This window comes from Ipomoea nil, unplaced genomic scaffold (genome assembly GCF_001879475.1).
Source record: "Ipomoea nil cultivar Tokyo-kokei standard unplaced genomic scaffold, Asagao_1.1 scaffold1993, whole genome shotgun sequence".
Taxonomy (NCBI): domain Eukaryota; kingdom Viridiplantae; phylum Streptophyta; class Magnoliopsida; order Solanales; family Convolvulaceae; genus Ipomoea; species Ipomoea nil.
Window position 1 is genome coordinate 3,685,529 of NW_017618421.1, and position 6,329 is coordinate 3,691,857.

Here is a 6,329-nt window from a genome sequence, read left to right on the forward strand (position 1 = left end):
CGGTTCCAAACCGGAATATTAAAAAAATAAAATAAAATTTGTGAGCATGTTAATGCTGTAAATATTGGAAAAAATGGCATAAAATGGCATACTAAGTGGCTATTTTTATATACAATTATCAGGGGGTTCACTTTCGATTTGAATTGGGTCAAAGTATATTCGGATTCTTCGTACGAATCGTTTGGTTGTCGTATGGACTATTGTATTATTATTATTATTATAAAATATACTGTGTAGGGTACATCCATTAGTAATATAGTAGATGGTATTATAGTAGCATCGAACAACCGCAGGTAGCCGTAATCACGGTGGCCAAAGCTCAACCTGGCGCCGCCGTCGGCGAGAGGAGGAGCTGCTATGCCGATCTGCTGCAGGTTGTTGTTCTCCGTCGAGGAAGGTCGCCGCCGGATGTCGCTGCAAGCTGCACACGCTGCCGTCAGCCTGCTACATCGAGGCTCCATCTCGCCGGCTGCTGTTGACTGAGGACGCCGCCGGTCACCACAAGTCGCCGGCACACGCGCGAGGGAGAAGAGAGACGCAAGAGTTAGAGTTGAAGCTGATGCTTCTTTCTTCACTTTGGCGAGAGAGACAGAGAGACGATAGGGGTTGTTTGTTTCTGGAATTTGAAGGAGGAAGAATCACGAACAACATATGTATATAAATATACTTAATTGATCAAATAAATTGGTAGGTAGCCCAATCATTATTGTTGGACCATGGTTCACACAAGTTGTATGGACCATATTTTGTCTACTGTAAATAATGTACATTCAGTATAAAAATAATGTACATTCAGTACAAAAATAATGTACATTTAGTATATTAAAAATGTACTTTTTGTTATGGTCCACGTAACATTGTGTGGACCATGGTCCATACAATTATTTGCCCAAAACCCTACTTTGAGCTAGACTAGAATATTAGAATTTGGACTCAACACTTGGTTTTAGGCAAAATGATTGGGCTAAACAATTAAGATTAAATGAGTTAGAAGATTGGGCTAGAAATACATTTGGACTAGAATAAATACATTTGGGCTCAAGAATTAAATCATTTATGCTAGGAAACTGATATGAATAAATACGGTTTCGTCTCAAATAGACTTTTGGTTCAAAGTTTTAGGAAATAAATAATCGTAGAAATAAAATAATTTTATTTTGAAACTTTATAAAATAGAAATTTGGGATTGTTACATTCTACCCACCTTAAAAACAAGCTTCGTCCCCGAAGCTTAGACTGTAAAGATTTGAAGAGATTGGATAGAGTTTTCTTTGAAAATACAACTGGTGACCTGTTGTTAAAAGACTTTAACACCAAACGAATATGGTAAGAGTTGCAAGATTGCTCTTAGGGATGTCATTGATTAAGAATAGGGTCAAGATTTTCAAGATTACAACTTAGGAAATAACGTTGTCACCTTGTACATAATCAATTCAAAAGGAAAACAAGAACGAGTTCTGAAAGAATAGAAGGGCTTCTCAACCAAAAAGGGTACTCAATTGTTATCAGGAAGGATGAGGAATTCCACCTCAAAAGGAACCAGGAATTCAACTTGGAAGGGGTTTCTTCGGTTCTACGATTCGACCAAAACGCTTGACGATTCGATAGCTCTCATTCTTACTAATCTTTATCACTTCCCTTCAGCTGTAACTCTTAGTAACTCAACTACTTCTTACTTCATTCTCATCACTAAGTTTCTTTCTTTAAGCTCCCACACAACTATCATTTTCAAGTTCTCATCCCTTACCTTGCCATTTTCTTATTTAATTCAATTCTTAGTTCCTCACATTTCATAAAAACATACTACTTACTTACAACTTATCTTCCCACCTTCACATATCTCACCAGTCCAAAGTCATTGTCAATCGTCTTAGACTTCATTCTTTCGGAGTTTATAACTCCTGTCTTATCCATTTCTTATCTCTTCAATGATAGAGGGAATCATCTTCATGTTTGTTTAATCCATCTTTAAGTCCAAATTCTCGGTGCTTCGAGTTTTACTTTTAACCGTCGAGTTAAATCTTTGAAATTCTCTTTCACCGTTGATCTCAAAAGCATCTACTTGGGTGAGCTTGACTTCTTCTTGTTGCATCAACATTTACACTTGTCTTCCTTCCACAATAGTGGATCTTTAACCGTGGAATCTAAGCTCTAATCACTTCATTTTTTCATATTTATCTCGAGTTACACGAAGATTCACTTCAACATTTGGGTTAGCTTAAGTCTTGCAAACGATGTTGCACGAGATTTCATAATGAGAATGTTGCACGTACGAGACTGCATAATGAGAATGTTTGCACTAGATTGCATATTGAGATCGATTTTCCCGATATTGTATATTGAGTATGATTGCCTTAGGTTGCATATTGATGTCTTATATTTCTAGTTTGCATGATGAGATCTTGAAAGCATGAGAATATTTTCTTTATTGATTGATTGGTGACACCTCGGTATATCCAAATTCGATTTAAGGGATTAAATTAAGTAATTAATCCTAATTCAATTGGTAATTTAATTCCTTAAATTCCTGAAAATTCAATTGTCGGGGACTAGTAATTGACTAGTCAACCCAAAGTCAAGGTTGTACCTTAAGCTTTGTGAGTAGTTCCCTTGTTTCCTTACACCTCTTCATCTTAGTAAGGGTATTCATGACATTTCACCTTGTGTTAGGTAATGCAAGCTAACCTAGTAGACCACTCCTCATTCTTTCTCTTTATACTTCCCAAACTTGAGTTCTCCCTTCTCTCTAAAAGTTAGATAGCTTTTCTTCCATGCCAAGTTGGAGCTTTGTCAAATCTTCAAAGGTTGTCTCCAAGATTCTACCTTTCATACATTTGAGCATCTAGGAGGGTAAGATCTATGTTTATCTTGTGTTTTTAGTGGTTTTCTAAGGTGTCTTTCTTTAAAGATAAAATCTTTATGATTCTTTTTGGTCTACAATGTAGAAATATATGAGTAATTGATTTAAGGAGTATTGCATGATGTTCTAATAGCTAAACACGTCGCGAGTATTGTTTAGCTATTAATTTGAGCAATTATTTGCTCGGATTCAAGCAATGATATCATCAACAAAGATAAAATATCCAAATCATATATTCAATTGCACTATATAATATTTGATGCTATAATTTCAATAATTGTATATCGATCCAAATATTCTTAATATATTATAACAAATCCATTCCGTGCATCGCAAGGGTGAAAATACTAGTTTTGTTTAAAGTAACCAATTATGTGATTAATTGTGTAGAGGAGCTAATGTGGACACATCTCAAGTTTTAGAGGCAAAAATGACTAAAAGGCAATTTGGAAGCGAAGTGGACAAAATAGGATGTAAGCAAGATACGACATCATGAGGGGCTGTCACGCATGTGAAGCATGTCACGAAACAAACTTAAGAGAGTCACATCTACTATCACGAGCGGTGTCACACCGTGGTTCAATTCGTGAGAAACTAACTTCAATTAAAGAGCTTGTCATGGCTGTCATGGGGCCTATAACGTAGTGACAGGCCTCATGACAACCGTAATTCGTAGCTATAAATAGGGGACCTTGTTTCATTTAGAGGCATTAGATATTAGACATTAGAATTGGAATAGTTAGGATAGTTATATTGACTTTTGCCCTCGACAATTTCCATTTATGTTCTTAGCTCTTAGAACCCTAGATAAACAAGGATATATAATAATAATCTCATTGGGTTATAAGGAGAATAGTGGAGTAGCTAGGAAATTAATTTTTTGAATCACTATAAAAATATCTCTCTCACTTGCACTTTACTTTTCATATCTATCTCGCGACTAACTTTCATACTCGATTTCACATGTACACTCACTAATAAAAACAAAGCTACAAAATCTTTTACTTGGCAAGTTCAAAACTTATGTCGCAGGAATTCATTTCCTTAACTCATTTTAAAATTTTTAAAAAGTTTGTTTACCCCCTCCCCCCAAACTCTCCCTTATAAGTGCCTAATCACTCTCATGAAGATTTGAAGAAAGTAGGACTAGACTCCAAATACACCTTTCAACCAAACATTCCAGGATATGGGATGTGGTAGAGAATGGGCTAATAAGGATCGAGAATATATATCAACACATACGACATCTATAGCAACACGAGTAGGACCGTCCAACCCAAAGGTCAAATTAGGATGAAGATGAGGAAGAAGAAGAAACCTCACGTCCACCTCTAAGACTAGTAAGAGTTCCAAAACCCTTTGACAAATGGACCAAAGCGGACTACGTCCTAACCAAGTAATCTTTGGCAAGGTCGAGGGACACATGACAACGACTAAACAACTTTGGGACAAGCTAATAGAGCTCGCAACGGGAATTGAGCATTCTTAATAATTAATACTCCTTTTGTCCTGAATTGATTGTCACATTTGTTTTTTTGCACGATTTTTAAGAAATTAGAGTAAATGCTATGTGTTTTCCAATTATGTCTTTCACTTTTCTCACTTGTGAAAATAAAAGCAATAAAGAAAGCATTTCATAAGGGTAAATTGAGAAAAGTAGAATGATGGTGATATTCAACTTTGGAAAGAGCAAAACAATTTGGAACAAACAAAAAACAAAAGTAAGACAAATAAAATGGGATGGAGGAATATTACTTAAGAAGAACATCATTTAAATAAGCTTTAAGATTCAAATTTGAAGAACCATATTCTTTCATGGAACTCTTAGCTAATTCTCTCCATTTCATTGCATTCTTTCTCAGCTGAGCTCCTTCCTCTCCCATCACACATTCAATGCACCTCTTTAGCTCACGAGCTTCAACAATGCCATCTTCATTAGCTTTCACTCTCATCCCAGTTTTCCAAACATCTTGAATGAGCTTAGCGTTGCAAATTTGGTCACTCCACAATGGGAAGGCCACAATTGGCATCCCCAACACCAAAATTTCTATCGTCGAATTCCACCCGCAATGAGTCAAGAAACACCCTATAACCGGGTGTTGCAGAACCTCTACTTGTGTACACCAACGAATTATCTTCCCTTGCTTCTCCAATTCCTCCTTGCAGCTCAAATTTTCTTTTGGCTTTTGAACACCAGTCAGTGTCTCCCTAATTACCCACAAAAATGGCATTTTACTCTAAAGAAGTCCTTGAGCAATCTCTTCCATCATCGCGGTTGGGAGATCAGAGTAGCTACCAAATGCTACATAAACCACAGAACCCTTAGGCTGAGAATCCAACCATTCAATATAGTCATCGGACTTTTCAAGCAAGTCACCTCCAAATGAAGTGCCAGCATGATCTTTCCTATCCAAATATGCAAAAGGAACCAAAGGGCCAATCCCGATCAGTGTCAGCTTCTTTATAGCCTCAAAGCATCAAGCTCCAAGTCATCAAAAGTGTTCACTAGAATCTTCGGGTTCTCTTCGCTGTTAATCAGATCGATCTGATCTTTCATCCCCTGGATAGCCCAATCCAAAGAGTTTGTTGTTGTGTTGGAGAACATATAAGAAAGGAAATCAGTGGGAGCAAGGGGCGGCAACCCAGGAAACTCAACCACTCCATTCTCACTACAACTTCTGAACAAATCCTGGTAACCAGAGAAATAATAGTAATAGATGTCCAAAACCGTGGCAGGTTGAGTCCAAAGAAGTGTGGCCGGAACTTGAAGACTGCGGGCAACTTCCCCGACCCATGCCATAAGTGTGGTGAAGATAATCCGGGTAAACGGAGCACCCTCCGCCGCCTTGGCCTTGACAAGGTTAGCCACGTATTCTAACCCCTTAGTCTTGATGGAATCGTACAAGTGGCAGAAGCCATCAGCGGTGCCTTTGTAGCCGTCGTTGTAGCCATGGGAAAAGGAGGCGAAATCAATGCCGCCGGGTAGTATCGCCGGGCGCTTAGAGATGCGATTGATAACGAAGAGACTGGTTGATAAGGTGACTTTAACTCCCAAGTTGACAAGGCGCTTAGCAAACTGCAAACATGGATTAATTTGGCCGACGAGTGTCTAATATAAGGGAACTAATTAAAACAATTACCGGACTTTGTTGCTCGTTAGAACTTGCGCCCATAGGCTATATTTTTCCGTACACAAAACACCATATGAATTATGGAAAGAGAGAAAACCCAATCTCACCTATTTTCATACATTTGGTTGTAAATGTTTTGTACTTGTTAATGGAAAGTCTCATTTAAAGACTTTTGACGAGCGAGCGGACGAAGGAACATTCTTAGGATATTCATCTACCAACAAGGTGTACAGAATATTCAACAAATCAACCATGGTGGGAGAAGAATCAATTCACGTTGTGTTTGACGAAAATCACGACAAAAATGGCAAAGATAATGGAGGTAATCGTGATTTAAA

General features: G+C 37.7%; 1 pseudogene; it reads right to left on the minus strand.

Annotated features, from left to right (window-relative positions):
- Positions 1 to 4,563: 4,563 nt before the first annotated feature.
- Positions 4,564 to 6,033, minus strand: LOC109147387 (annotated as a pseudogene).
- Between the last annotated feature and the right edge of the window lie 296 nt (positions 6,034 to 6,329).